Here is a 16,093-nt window from a genome sequence, read left to right as displayed (position 1 = left end):
ATAGCCTAGAATATGTAAACTAGATGAAAATCGGGGAATATAAGCGCTGGTGGCCTAGCGGTAAGAGCGTGCGACTTGCAATCCGGAGGTCGCGGGTTCAAACCCCGGCTCGTACCAATGAGTTTTTCGGAACTTATGTACGAAATATCATTTGATATTTACCAGTCGCTTTTCGGTGAAGGAAAACATCGTGAGGAAACCGGACTAATCCCAACAAGGCCTAGTTTACCCTCTGGGTTGGAAGGGCAGACGGCAGTCGCTTTCGTAAAAATTAGTGCCTACGCCAAATCTTGGGATTAGTTGTCAAGCGGACCCGAGGCTCCCATGAGCCGTGGCAAAATGCCGGGACAACACGAGGAAGAAGAAGATTTGAAAAAAATCGTTACTCATAGTGCCATCGCAATTCTTGGAACAAATGCTAGTGACGGAAATTATTTGTTAGTACGACAATGATACACGGGGCTTCATTGATTCTGATTCTCACAAATTTAATAATAATGAGATGCAGGTTATGGGTAAGAAATATTACACTAAAATGGATTATAAACTGAACACAAATCTAAATAGCTTCATTAAATAATTTGCAGTACTATGGAAGTTACAGGTACTGAATGAAAATTGTTATGAAATTAAAACTATTCCTTTCTAATTTAGGACTGAAACCTGAAGATCAAATGATCTGAAATTTGGATACTACATTCAGCATCAACCATTTGGCTGTAACTTTTTGTTTTAATTGAGAAATTTATATCAAATAAAAAGAGAAGATTAAGGAACTAAAAATATGACTAGTTTATTTTCCTAAATGCCATAATGTATGTCTTAAATTTAATCCTAATTTAAATTGATCAAAACTAATCTAATTCTAATTTATTTATAATGAAAGTAAGTAGACTAACCAAACTTAAGCGGATGAGCGAATGATGCCCATCACAGGGTCCTCAGCTTATATACGATTTGTGCACTATTACCACTCCATATTCCAAAAAGTTGCGTACGCGCAATTAGACTAAATTCCTGATGAACCAGTCTAATTTGAACTCAAGGTCACGAACAAATGTGAGCGATTTGAAAGCGCTTTTAGGCTGGTTTGTTTGAACGTTAGGGTAATACTTGCTTGGTGAGCTATGGAATACAGTAAGGAGATTGGCGCATCTGCTTCCAGCGGTTTGAATGGATGCGTACTCTACTAGAAAAATAATTGTATTTCGTACTCAAAATGAAAAATAGAGTTTTAACTCTCGTAAAAAAAAAAACATTCTGACTCGAATTAAAGTATCTCGTTTGTTAACAACCTACAATATTGTTGAATGTATTAGTCGGCAATATTTCCTACTATGGCAATATTGCCGACATAATTTGATGAAAGACAGAAAGAAAGGAAATACATTTATTTAAAGCCACATCACAATACATTTGGGAAAAGAAGACATACAGAGAAAAAAACATGCGTTAAAATAGGATCCCCACTCAGCGTAATGCCGCGGCAATCCGTGGCGCTGGTTTTCAGTGGGGACCTGACTTAAGACTATCGGCCCGATTCGAAGAATGAGATACGATAACGATAAGTTCTGGTTTAGATAAGTCCTCATTAAGATATCGTTTGTATGTCTTATAATTGACAGAAGCAGATCGATTCTCCCTTCGGTCGTGTTTTAATTTATCGCCACTCGTTTCGAATTTCCTATTTTTCGCACTAGTATCGTAATGTACTATTATCTTATCTTTATCTTTATACGAAAACGCGTGGAGCATACTATCGTTCAAGCGCACTCGCTCCAGTTCCGATCGTGACGTGTTACAGGTGCAGCAAGTAGACAGTCGAGCAGTCCTTCAATCAATATTGATACAATTTTACGAAAAGGTACTTATATAATTTGAATTTTATGGCTTTGTGGTATCGGTTTATTTCCCAAAATTTGACAGAAATCGCCGACAGTCAATAAGATGGTTCATTGTAACGTCCGTCAAAGTTAAGTGTGCATTGACTCTAAACAAAGTCATATCATTTTTATTGACAAATTTATCTGTCAAAGAAGTTCAAAAAAGTTAGACAATAAAGATGATATTGTCACACTTTATCATTGTACCATTGTTGTTGAAGTATATCTTGGGAAGGAAAGCCCTGAACTTAAATTATCTCCATACCAAATTCCATCTAAATTAGTTCAGACAGAGTAATTGGTAGAAAGGGGTAATCCCATCAAAAACATTTTCATGTAAAATGTAGCCAAGACGAGACCATAAGGCTCGCACTGACAAAAAGTTATCAGATCTCTTGTAGAGCCAAGCTTCTAACTCTACAAGCCCTAACTTCACAAACTCTACGCCTTAGTCAACATATATCGCTGGGCCGTTTCGCTACCGTCACATGGGGTAAGGTGAAAATTTTATTCACTATTCATTATTTTTATTATATAATACTTCTTGTAGTAACAAACCAAAAGCGACTGGTAAATATCAAATGATATTTAGTACATAAACTCCGAAAAACTCATTGGTAAAAGCCGGGGTTTGAACCCACGACCTCCGGATTGCAAGTCGCATGCTCATACCGCTAGGCCGCCATCGCCAGCGCTTCTAAACCAGTCCAATCAAATACAAAAGACTATCATGGATTTGAATAGAAAATAATGTAAGTACTTACTTCAAGTTCAAGGCAATCTAGTAAACAAGGCTACAGGCTAAACGTAGCATTGACCCATATCCTCTACCGGCCCACCGGACAAGAAAAGTTGGCAGTCAAATTTGTATCAATGGATTTAGAAAATAGAGTTGATTTTGTTTTGTATTGCAATCGAACGAATTTAATCAAAATAAATTAAATTAAAATAAACCAAATTAAATTAAATCGGTTCCATTTAATTCCGATTGATTTTTTTGCAGTTTTTATTTGTACAGTCAGCATCAATAGTAGCGGATGAAACAACGCGCCAAAAGTATCTGATATTCCGGAAAACTTTTCCAGATATAGATAAATCTCTCAAATTTACGTTCAAAAGTATATCATTTATAGTCTTAATTGTTCTACATATACAACTATCACTTTTTGTTAAGCTGTTACAGAATGGTAGATACTTTTGAAACCTTGTTTGATCCGCTACTTTTGATGCTGACTGTACATATATGTAATTTTTACTAATATTAGAACGATAAGACGATAGAGCAGGGGTCATTACTTTCTTCAGGGATCCAGTTCTTAATAGTACATTACGATACAAGTGCGAAAAATAGGAAATTCAAAACGAGTGGCGATAAATTAAAACACGACCGAAGGGAGTGTTTTAAATCGACACGAGTTGCGAATTACCTATTCGCACATGTATCGTACAACGTCCATATGGCCCTTTAAATGTTTGACACAGTAACGTAATATGCTAATTTGCACACTAGTGCGGTAAAGTAGCATCATATGTACTGTAAAAGTATATTATTCTGTCCGCCATTTGGTGATCCCTGCGATAGAGGATACGAGTAGGAAAGGAAGAACGCTATTCGATATGATATTTTAGAACAGGGGTGGCCAACTTGATTAGACCCAAGATCTCCTGTTTACTAACGAAACCCTGTGCGATCTACCAATTACATACTTCTTGAAACCTTAAATGAAACTGGTCTACGTATTTATATTTTTTGCCTTGCCACGATCGACTGGACTAACAGTCGCGATCGACCGGTCGATCACGATCGACCTGTTGGCTACCCCTGTTTTAGAAGATACTCTTAGTTACATCAGCATCACCAACGTACGAAGTACTAATTTCTTTTGAATATACAGGCGTTATTTTTTTTTGTATGTATGTATGTATATGCTCTAATTTCTATTCTCTCGATTCAGAAGGTTAGCAAAAGTCTTCAATTTTTGTTCAAGTTGACAAGCTGTCTGGCCTAGTGCGTAGTGACCCTGCCTATGGTCCCGGGTTCAAATCCTGGTAAGGGCATTCATTCGTGTGATGAGCATGGATATTTGTTCCTGATTCATGGATGTTTTCTATGTATTTAAGTATTTATAAATATGTATGTAATATATAAAATATCATATCGAATTTCTAATATGTATATTGTTATTGTTATTTATTTTAAGGTTTTTGTTTTCAGTTGACATTCTTTTTTATTTTCTACTTGACATTGTTTGAATAGGTATCATATTTAACTTATTCATTGATAGGTACTCTGTAGTATCATGGTACAATTTCAGTTTTTTTTTCTTTATTCCTATTAATTATTTTTGACATTTTGATATGGCAAATATTATATGATAGATTTATATACCATTGTATATAACTACCTCTATAACATTATATTGTATTGTAATAATATTAAATTTCACATTGTATCCGACGATCACTATACGATAAGTAATTGCTTATGTATCCTTTTACACTAACTTTGAACATTGTATTGAGAGATAAATAAACTAAACTAAACTAAACTATACTTATTGAGCTTACGGCGGTGGGACTTAGTCAATTTGTGTGATTTCCTATAATATTTATCATTTATTTATTTTATTTATGCAAATCATTTTATTGATCATTTAAATTGTATTGTCAAAAGATTCAATTCAATTCAATTTACCCATTCGGTTTTTCCGATCTCAATAAAAATAAAAAGGTATTTTATATGTTTGACGACCAGTTTGGCCTAGTGGGTAGTGACCCTGCCTACGAAGCCGATGGTCCCAGGTACAAATCCTGGTAAGGGCATTTATTCGTGTGATGAGCATGGATATTTGTTCCTGAGTCATGGGTGTTTTCTATGTATTTAAGTATTTATAAATATTTATATATTATATATATCGTTGTCTAAGTACCCTCAACACAAGCCTTATTGAGCTTACTGTGGGTCTTAGTCAATTTGTGTGTACTATGTCCTATAATATTTATTTATTTATTTATTTATATGTGAACATTTCAACTGGAGTATCAATTCAATATTAGCACGAGGGGTTGAACAACTATGCTCTTGTGAAAAAAATAACTATTACAGTACGTATGGTGCTACTTTCCCGCACGTGTGCGGGAATGAGGACTTTCCGTGCATATGTCGAAACTTTGAAGCCATATGTACTGTAAAACGTTGTACGATACACGTGTGAATAGTTAATTCGCAACTCGTGTCGATTTAAAACGCTTCCTTGCGTCGAGTTATAATTTAGGTATCACAACTCGTTGCGAATTTCCTGTTTTCTGCACTTGTATAATAAATAACTATTTCATTTCTCATGGTCTGAAAGTGGGTCGTTGTTCTAAAAAGTGTGTTGAAAATGATACGTTTGCTAGAGCCTTTGACTTTCCTAGTAAGTTTTTATCGTTTATATTACCATAAGCAATTAAAATTTGATTTTAAATGGATTTGTTGTACAATTTTCATTCTAATATTCAATTCCTAATTTATAAATCACGATAATTTTACCTTAATTGTTAATTATAAAATACTGTACAAGTTTATACTTAGTTATGTTTTTACAAGCTTTTAACTTGTCATGTTAGTATATATGGGACAAATCTTGCAAGTTAAATTTGACCCACTTCCCGGTTTCCGATGAAGCTGAAAATTTGCATACATATGTAAGTCGGGTGACAATGCAATATTATGGTACCATCGAGCTGATCTGATGATGGACACAGAAGGTAGCCATAGGAACTCTGTGATAAAACAACGCAACCTAATTGTGTTTCGGGTTTTTTGAATTGTCTATTAGTTGCCTGTGGAAAAAAGTACAGTCAGCAATAAAAGCTTATACTAAAAATGATACTTTTGCCAAAAACTTATTCAAAATACACATGTATCTTACTTTCCTCGTATTCGAAATGAAACCTAAAGTGTTTACCTCGGGTGAAAGACACCATTTCAATTTTGGTTAACAATTACTATTTCGAACAGCTAATACAATACGGCTTTTATGCCAGGTGAGCTAATTGCAACTTAAATTAAAGCGATGTGGTAAAATAAAGTTGAACTAGAAATTTCAGGAAGTTGCCGGGATTCGAACTGACGACAGACTCTTGCGACTAGACCACAAGGCCACGATCTTGAGCGCAATTCCGTGTTGAATTTTGACAGCTCATGACATAATTCGTAACATAGTGATTTCAATATGGAAGGTAGAGTTAAGGAATATACGGAAGGTGGAGATAAGGAACGAAATCTCCATGTACCAAAAAGTGTCATCAAAAAACTTTAAATAGGTGGCGCTACAATACCTAGAGTACTTGAACCAAATAATCAAATCATAGACAGCGCAATTCACTCCGTCAATAACGCCTAGGTTCTTAGCTACTCTAGCGCTACTCTGGAGAGATTTGGAACTATTATTTATAGCTGCCAGCTGGACACTTTTGCAACAGTTCTGCCATAAGAGATACCACTCCTCTTAATTTCACACTCCATAAAGGAATAGAATCTCCATATACAAAAAAGTGTCTGACAAAAAACCATAAATAGGTGGCGCTACAATACGTAGAATACTTGAGGAAAAAATCTAATCATAGACAGCGCTTCACTCCGTCAATAACGCCTAGGTTCTTAGCTACTCTATCGCTACTCTGGAGAGATTTGGAACTATTATTTAGAGCTGACAGCAACTTTTGCAAACAGTTCTGGCTATGGAGATTCTGTTGCCTCTATCTTCCATAGATTTCAATTTTAAAAGCCATAGAATTTACAACACAATACAAATCCTCTTTATTGCACAACCTCAGAATAAATGAACATGGAAACACTATAGTAAATGAAGATAGAGGTAAACAACAGGCGGCCTTATCGCTACAGAAGTTTTTTTAATCATTTTAATAGTACATTACGATACAAGTGCGAAAAAAAAAAATGCGAATTACCTATTCGCACGTGTATCGTACAACATTTTACAGTGCATATGGCCCTTTAAATGTTCGACATAGTAACGTAATATGCTCATTTTCGCACTAGTGCGGTAAAGTAGCACCAACTAAAAAATCTTAAAAAATGTGTACTCATTCGAACGCATAGGGAGTGATACCCGATAAAAATCCCTGAGGAATACAGAAAAATGAGAAAATTAATTCATATTTCCATAAAATGACCATTATACAATACAGTATACCTTTAACTTATATTACATCATTTAAATAATTCGTTTATTAATATTTAAGGAACTCATTAATGGAATAAAAACACATGTCAAGTATTCAAGTAACGAATCAATCATTTTTTTCTGAAAATTATTTATATCTAGTGATTTTATGTCATTTCGAATCTTATTATACAATTTAATTGCCATGATAAATAATTTTTTCCTAAATATGTTCACTATTATCTATGTTATCTTGGTGTTTTCTGATAAAGTTAGCAACCGCATATATATAAGCAGGGCAGGGGAAGAATTTTTAGGGTTCCGTACCCAAAGGTTCAAACGGGACCCTATTACTGAGACTCCGTTGTCCGTCTGTCCGTCCGTCTGTCACCAGGCTGTATCTCATGAACACACAGTTTTTAGCTTCTTAGTTAGTTTTAATTAGACATTATAAATTTAACTCGATAAAAAAAATAGGAAATCAACCATGCGTTTTCTTATCATTTTTTCTTTTTTTCTTTTTCAATACTTAAAATTCCATATAGGTAATAATTAATTTATTTGTATTACCAAATTTGACATATACCATAGTATACATATATTGACAACACTTTGATTGTAACAAACAATACATATATTGTGCCAATTGTTTACCCTATTGATATTACACCGCCTGGGACGGAGATAAGGAAAAACGCAGGGATGCCCAGCACCTGCGCCACCCTCTCGACCTCACTGGCCGGACCCACAGGAAAGGCAAGCCAATACGTGTGGAGCCAGGTTGGCTGCAGGAGTCTACCGCAGATTTCAGGTTGGACCCTACTCACGCCTAACGGGGACTCCGTCCCGGGTTTGATTTTGCAGTTTTCCTTCTCCTAGATAAGTTGCAACCCAATGCTTAGAGGCTTATCTCCCCTGTGACGAAGCGTGAGATGATGGCTTCCTTCGTGAACTTAGTCGCCTCTTACGGCACCCTCGTTCTTGGGTTGGTGCTATTCTTAAGCCGGACACCACACGGTCATCACATATTGATATAGGTACATTACGAGTGCGGTATATTTGTGAATATAATCGCCTACTATCACCTTAATTAGTACCTAAATAACTAAACTAAAACTATATCACGACTATTACTCAAAGCTCCAATTTAAACCATCTAAAATCAAAATATCATATAAACAATACTTAAGCGGATACATACGTCCTTTTGGTATGCGTCTGTCTTGCGTATACGCATCGGGTCATTTCGTGAGGTTCACGCGCTACTGCAACTGTACCTACGTTAAATGTTATTAGAGATCCTTTTTAATTAATTTCTAATACGGAAGGTGGATAAAGGAAATAAATGTACCAAAATGTGTCATCAAAAAAACTTAAATAGGTGGCGCTACAATACCCAGAATACTTGAACAAAAAAATCAAATCATAGACAGTGCACTTCACTCCTTCGATAGCGCCTAGGTTCTTAGCTACTCTAGCGCTACTCTGGAGACATTTGGAACTATTATTTATAGGTAACAGCTGGACACTTGCAACAGTTCTACCATAAGAGATGTCACTCCTCTTAATTCCACACTCCATCATTTCTAAAATATATGAAGATTCAGAACACACACTAATAAAATAGACAATTGGCTACAATAAAATTATAGAATTGTAAACTTATAAAGTTTGTATTACCGCTATAAGGTGTCCACGAGGAACCCGAGAGGTTTTTTTTAATATTTATTTGTAACTTTTTCTTCTTCCTCGCGTTGTTGCGGCATATTGCCAAGGCTCATGGGAGCCTGGGGTCCGCTTGACAACCAATCCCAAGATTTGGCGTAGGCACTAGTCTTTATGAAAGTGACTGCCATCTGAACTCCTAATCCAGAGGGTAAAACTAAGGCCTTGTGGGGATTAGTCCGGTTTCCTCACACTGTTTTCCGTCACGGAAAACGACTGGTAAATATCAAATGATATTTCGTACATAAGTTCCGAAAAACTCATTGGTACGAGCCGGGCCGGAACTCGCGACCTGCTGATTGCAAGACGCTTGATTTTACCGCTAGGCCACCAGCGCTTTCTTTTATTTGTACATAAAATGTAAACGCTATTTGTAAAACTGTAACTCAAAAAGAATTTGTACTTTTTTTTTGTAAAACCTATTTTTTGCAAAGTTCTTGTAATTTTTTGACATAGGTCCCATAGTGGCAACATTGCCATCAAAAAGGCGTTTTGCACTAAGATGCTTTTTTTTTGTAAGTGGCTTTAACTCTGGAATTAGGCGAATTCCAAAAGTTTATAGGACATTTTTTGACTTTTAATATGATTAGGGATATACTGTTAATATCTCTAATATCTGGGAAACCGTACTTTGCTCGGAAAACATATAAAAACTCAGAAATGCGCGTTTTCCCTGAGATAAGACCTAGCTAGATCGATTTTTCCGCCCCGAAAACCTTCATATAGAATATTTCATCGAAATCGTTAGAGCCGTTTCCGTGATCCCCGAAATATATATATAAATATACAAGAAATGCTCGTTTAAAGGTATAAGATATATATCTCTATATATGTACTAGAGATAGCGACCCACCCCTACTTCGCACGAGTTACACAAAACCTTAACAAATTATACGCTTAAACCTTCCTCAAGTATCACTCTATTGTTAGTCGAAAACCGCATGAAAATCCGTTCTGTAATTTTTGAGTTTATCGAGACCATACATACACAGACAGACGCGGCGGCGGACTTGTTTTATAAGGTGTAGTGATATATTTATGCTGTGACATAATCCGTCGATCTCTTGCCACCATCAATGTGCCTGCTCTTCTTGAGCCGACTGGCATTATCAGGAATGATGGCGAGAGGCCTGATGGGGTGTCCTTGGTTCCTTGGAGCTTGGGACGGATGTTAGTGTGGGATGCTACCTGCTTAGACACACTGGCACCGTCCCGCCTCCAACGAACTAAGGTTAAAGCGGGTGCAGCGGCGGAAAGCGCCGAAATTTTGAAACGTAATAAATATAAGAGCCTCGGTAGAGAGTACCATTTTGTACCGTTTGGCGTTGAAACTCTAGGTCCATGGGGTCCCAGAACGCACAAGTTTTTTGGAGAAATCGCGAAACGTCTGGTTGACGTAACTGGTGACCGAAGAGCACGCGGCTTCCTCGAACAACGTATCAGTATTGCGATACAACGAGGAAATGCCGCCAGCATCCTTGGTACAATGCTTTTAGATATAACCTAGTTATAGTAATCATCTGTATATATCCATTATGTATATTGTTATTGTAAATAAATACTTATATATTTTATGCTGTATATATAAGTAATGTTATAATGTTGTACATTTCATATTTATAAATATTTTCTATCGAATGAAAATATAATGTTATCTACATAAAAGGTATGATTAAGTTGAAATTAAAATTTGAAATGTGACACAAGGAGATAAATGTAAAAATGGCAATTTCCTTGATCATCCATACATTTAGGACAGACTTGACAAGTTAATAAAAAAAAAATATATAAGTAATACAATTAACTAAACTAAAACTACTATATAAAACTAAAAATCTAAATCTAAAATGGGCCCCCGTGGCAAGGTACCGAGGATGCTGGCAGCATTTCCTCGCTGGATCGCTATGCTCAAGCGTTGGGCGAGGAAGCTGCCAGCTCTCTTATCCCCGGTCCCATCCACCAGCCGTATTATGTAGTTGCTAATTTAGTATTTTGCACCTCCGAGGAATTCGAGGTGATGACCAGACCAAGGAGATACCTTTACCTTTGGCTTAAGCAGTCCACTTTGAGCGTCCTCCTTGGGCCAGCCAGTACCTCAACCGTAGGTGACCAAGCCACGGCTAATAAGTCCCTCCACCACGACAAGGTGGGCAACCCGCGGGGGAAACACCCCGCACCCTCGTTGAGCTCTGGCATCCTTACTCGCCGGCAGTGTTATTTGTCGCTAGTCGTAGGATTTTAAGGTAAAACTTTTGCTGGCGCCATCCCATTGAATATCATGTAGGTAAGGTAAATCAATAAGTTTCACTAATGTTTAATTAGATAATTACTATTGCTTGCATTTTCAATGGATACATTAACATGCTATTTGCAATCTCACTAATTACTCGATAAATATTAGATTCAATTACATTAAATGGATAGTTGAAATGTGAACGAGTTAGTTTGATTTACATAATTCTGACATAGGCAAGGCAAACGTGCGAGCGAAACGTGGAGAGTGACTAAAGGCCTAACTAATAAACTTCAGTACCCCTAGTGTAAATAAATTCGATTTTGAAACGTGACGTACGCGTTTGCGTTTAGTCTCATTTTGTATTGGATTTAGAAAGAGCGCGCCAAGCGGGACGTTTTGGAAACTCAAAATCCTATACAAAATGAGACTTAACGCAAACGCGTTCGTCACGTTATGATGTCGATAAAATTTACACTAGGGGTACAGGTCTTCGTCAACAAGTCCCTCTGGTCGATCCTTCGCGTTTTCTGGCCAAAAACCATTCGAAATGAAGACCTATGGAGTATACCGGCAAACACCCATTGACGAAGAAATTGCGACACGGAAATGGAGATGGATAGGACATACTATTCGAAGAGGGGAAACGAATAATGCTACCATAGCTTTCGCGAGGAAACCGCCGGACGGAAGCCGTGGCTCCGGGCTTCCTATATACTCTTGGCAACGGTCCGTCCTAAGAGAGTTACGAGCGGTCGGGTTGAGCTGGAGCGAGGCCAGAAGACGAGCTGAAGATAGGAAGGCGTGGCGCGAGCTTGTGAAGGCCCTGTGCACCTCTGGGGTGCTCTAGGACAATAAAATTCAAAATACATTTGAATTAACTGCCTTTCTAAGCCAGTGAAGTCATTACTGCCATTCGGCGCGATATGTATAATTAAAATCCTACGTGAGTTACTTAATTCGTAAAGGTTTACCCTTTAGGGTAAATATAGATAAATTTATATTACATTTAAATACATTTCAAGTTTTTCTAGCCTAATTAATTCGTTTAAAGCGATAGCTACTACTATGTATATATGTAGTATGTGTTGTGTAGTATGTGTTGCGCGCACGCACTTACAATAATTACGTACGAGGTGTCGGCCATTAGGTATAGAAAACGACGGAGGTGATAGCCCTGGATATTTATTTATTTATTTACTATTTTATGCCCACGACTTCGTCTGCGTGTGATGATGATGATGACAATAAAAACTATCCTATTATCCTTCCTCAAATTTCTAAGAAATTATAACGTTTAAAACAATACTTGCACACTATGTGCTATCATGCAGAGCAGTGTTAGCTTAGCCTGACTCTATCTATTACATATATAGTATCTTCCTTATAAAAAAAAAAAAATTGAATCCCATCTCAAAAAATGCCAACATGCATGTAGATGTCGGTTACGGTAACGAAAACAGTGTCGCGAGTTCAATGGTTTTTTCCCATCTCAAAAAATGCCCAACGCGCCTAAAGAAGTTTTTACGACGACCGGTTTGGCCTAGTGGGTAGTGACCCTGCCTACGAAGCTGATGGTCCCGGGTTCAAATCCTGGTAAGGGCATTTATTCGTGTGATGAGCATGGATATTTGTTCCTGAGTCATGGGTATTTTCTATGTATTTAAGTATTTATAAATATTTATATATTATATATATCATTGTCTAAGTACCCTCAACACAAGCCTTATTGAGCTTACTGTGGGACTTAGTCAATTTGTGTAATAATGTCCTATAATATTTATTTATTTACTTCAAAAAAAACTCGGTATAAAGCTTTGATTCTCTAAAACCAATGTTTTCAGATTCTACAAATATAGACACTGTCCCGGCTATACATGATTATGACGCACATTATTGTCATGACTGTAAGCAGTTTGTAGTGAAATGAAACAGGGCCAAAAAAGTTGTTACGCTTTATAATCTTTCGATTTGTAGCTGGCCCCGAACAGCTATTGTTAAATAAAACCGCATGTGCCACTACCTGCAAAAAATGGTCGTATAATTCTAATAAGCGTCCGAGCGCGGGCTAGTCCAACGCTCAAAAACCCAATGTAGGTGCGCTCTCCGATAACGCGGGTTTGTTACGCATCTCGAGGACACAATTTTAGACTGGTTTCGTGGCGTTCGACTCGCCGGCACTCAGTAACTGTAGAGGGACCACACAAGAAATCGCAAATTATTTTTCCACTTCTTCATTTTGAATCTTATTGCAATTTCCATAGGAGTTGTAATTCAATAACCAGTTAAAGTAAATAATATAATTATAATATTTGTACGTATATTTATACGAATAACCTGTAAAGGCGTCCGTATGGCAAGCGACTAAGTGTGACGTTTTACCGGTTTCGGTCACAAATAATATGTAAGTATCTTTTATATAACGATGGCGTTTGACCACGATCTCACCTGATGGTAAGTGATGATGCGGTCTACGGTGGAGCACGCTTACCTATGAGATACCTATTTACCCTAGCCTTGAAGAGACCCCAGATTGTAATGCGGAAGCCATGCGGAAACACAGACTCGGGCAGGGCATTCCACTCCTTGGCAGTTCGTATATGAAATGTTGAAGCAAAACGCTTCGTACGTATTTGTGGAATACCTACCATGAAGCGATGCCGGGGTGCCGATTGTCTGGTAGTCCGATGGTGAAATGGGGACGGAGGAATAAGGTTGTGCAGTTCCTCGGCACACTCTCCGAAATCAAACTCAATTGGACAGGAAGCCACTCCATCGTCTTCATTACTGCGAATACCTACGTGTAGGCATTATTCAGGCATTCAACCTTGGCCCGGCGCCGAGATAGAACCATCACACTTGGCAGCTTTGATGACACCGATCGTCGGTAATTTAGAATTCTAGACCAATCGGAGACCATTTTGCATACTTTTAGATGGGATATTTTTTTCAATATAAAAACACTGTGAGAACTTGTGAAGATTAGGTGATTCTCGGCTCGATTCGAAGAATGAAATACGATAACGATAAGTTCTGGTTTAGATAAGTTCTCGTTTGTATGTCGTATAAGACAGAAGCAGCTCGATTCGGGCAACCAATGTCACTTTGACGTTAGAAATATGGTAGATAGATTTTATTAGGATCACAGCGGAATCGAAATAAACGTCAATTTTGATATGTCGTTTAGTTATCGATCTTTTAAAGATCTTAAACGTGTCTTAATCATTCTTCGAATCGGGCCGTCTGAATACTAAATCTTAGGTGATGGTGATGTCACGATTACTGAATGAAGCCGTCTTGAAGTTTGGATAACAAGAATTTGATGTTGAAATAATATTGCGTTTATGTAATTGCTATAGGTACCATTTTTTTTTAAATATGCTGTATAATGTTTACTAGGGGACGAAGTGCAAAATCGCAAGAAAAGTTGGTATATAGGTAGGGCACTTTGTCGCTGTCAGGTTTCTATGTAGCGCGGCTCCTTAGTTCGACTTAGCCCCCATATATGGTCCCATCTGGCAGAAAGCTCGAAGCTGTTTCACAGTTCAAGTTCAGTCAATATGGCGCGTGATCAAATATAGTACTGGTCAGGCCTTCTATTTATTCTGTTACAGTGATAGGTACAATAACAAAACTTGTAAACTATTACTAAAATTAAGTGTGAACTAAATAAACTAAAATAAAATAAAATTATAATTAAAACTTTATATTATACCCACCTATTCTTATCAACAACAACGGAACGGAACACAAACGGATACATGGTCGCCCTAAATTTACGCGCCATTCCGTGGAGCAAGAGTTGGGTGTATTGGGGATGGGTGGGAGGCAGTTACCCAAGCTGCCCAGGACCGGAGTCAGTGGAAGGAAATGGTTCTAGCTCTACACTCCAGTAGGGAGTAACTGGATAGAAAGAAGAAGAAGAGTCTTATGAACGTAAAAGCTATGCATGCCAAGTTTCGTGCTTTCTGCCCTAAAGCATTATGCTCTACGTTTCTGCTGGATGGGACCATAGTTGAGGGTAAGGAGCACTAATGAGAAAGCCAATGTCTTTTCAACAGAATATATATGTATTTAGTTGTATATGTATACACGGTGTTTTTTTTTCAGTTAATTTCAAGGGTGCATTCCTGAGGTTAAATTAAGTAACTTTCTCAAAGAAACCGGTATTCTAACTCCATTTCGGAGATATCAATTAAAAAAAAATCCTAAAAGGCCCTTACGAGCGTATACACTTGCGGTAGGGCCTGTTTACATATTTATTAGTGTTTAGTACGAGTGTATACATTTGCTACTAAACTCAAGTACTATCTCTGACGATTGATGTTCGAAATGACATTGATATGTCACAGTTTTCAATTATTTGGTTGAATTAAATGTAATGCCTGTGTTACAACAACGCTATACGCAACATTAAATAACTTTTTATAAAAAAAAGTTTTTTTTTTAATTTACTAAGCTATTTAGTTTCCTTAATTAAACGTACTTACCCATACCGCAGAGTTAACGGAATTCAATTAAAACACGGTGTATATTTGTTGTAGGTCATACACCATTGCATATATATTGTAGGATATAATTTATAAGTAAACTTCCTAAAGTAGTAGTAAGTTCCTAAAGTAAACCTTTTCAGTTTTTTTTGCGCCACTTTGTACAATGCGGAAAGAGATCCTTTAAAGGGATATGTTTCCGCCGAAAGCTGCCGAGTTCTTCTTTTTGCCATCAGATATTGGTACTTGGGTAACGTTGAAATGACACTCCAACACATTAGATTTTTTCCATATGTATTAAAATGGTTACATCGTAAAAATTACAAATATCGAACAATCGATAGCAAAACATGCGCGTGAGCGCGATGAAGATCGTAGGGTCTCTGCCGGGCAGCGCCGCGGCGGTGAGAGGGGAGGGCGGCTGCGCCTGCCGGGGCCCGTTCCCCGCGCGTCTCCTCCCGTGCGTCAACGCTTTATGTATTGGCGTTAACATCCTCCGGGGCCTTGAAACCTCCTGGTTTCAAGATCGTTGCTTGGTCATCGTCTTCTTGGTTAGAAGGTAGGGGACAGAGCTTAGAGACAGCTCGTCGA

At 37.5% G+C, this 16,093-nt stretch overlaps 1 protein-coding gene across 1 annotated transcript in view; it reads left to right on the top strand.

The window, feature by feature from the left end:
* LOC133531045 (uncharacterized) overlaps positions 1–16,093 on the top strand; it is a 452,747-nt gene that overhangs the window by 281,246 nt on the left and 155,408 nt on the right. The gene's annotated exons all lie outside the window — the stretch shown is intronic.

Source organism: Cydia pomonella, chromosome 24 (assembly GCF_033807575.1).
Source record: "Cydia pomonella isolate Wapato2018A chromosome 24, ilCydPomo1, whole genome shotgun sequence".
Classification (NCBI taxonomy): Eukaryota; Metazoa; Arthropoda; class Insecta; order Lepidoptera; family Tortricidae; genus Cydia; species Cydia pomonella.
This window is presented reverse-complemented; position numbering and strand designations above follow the sequence as displayed.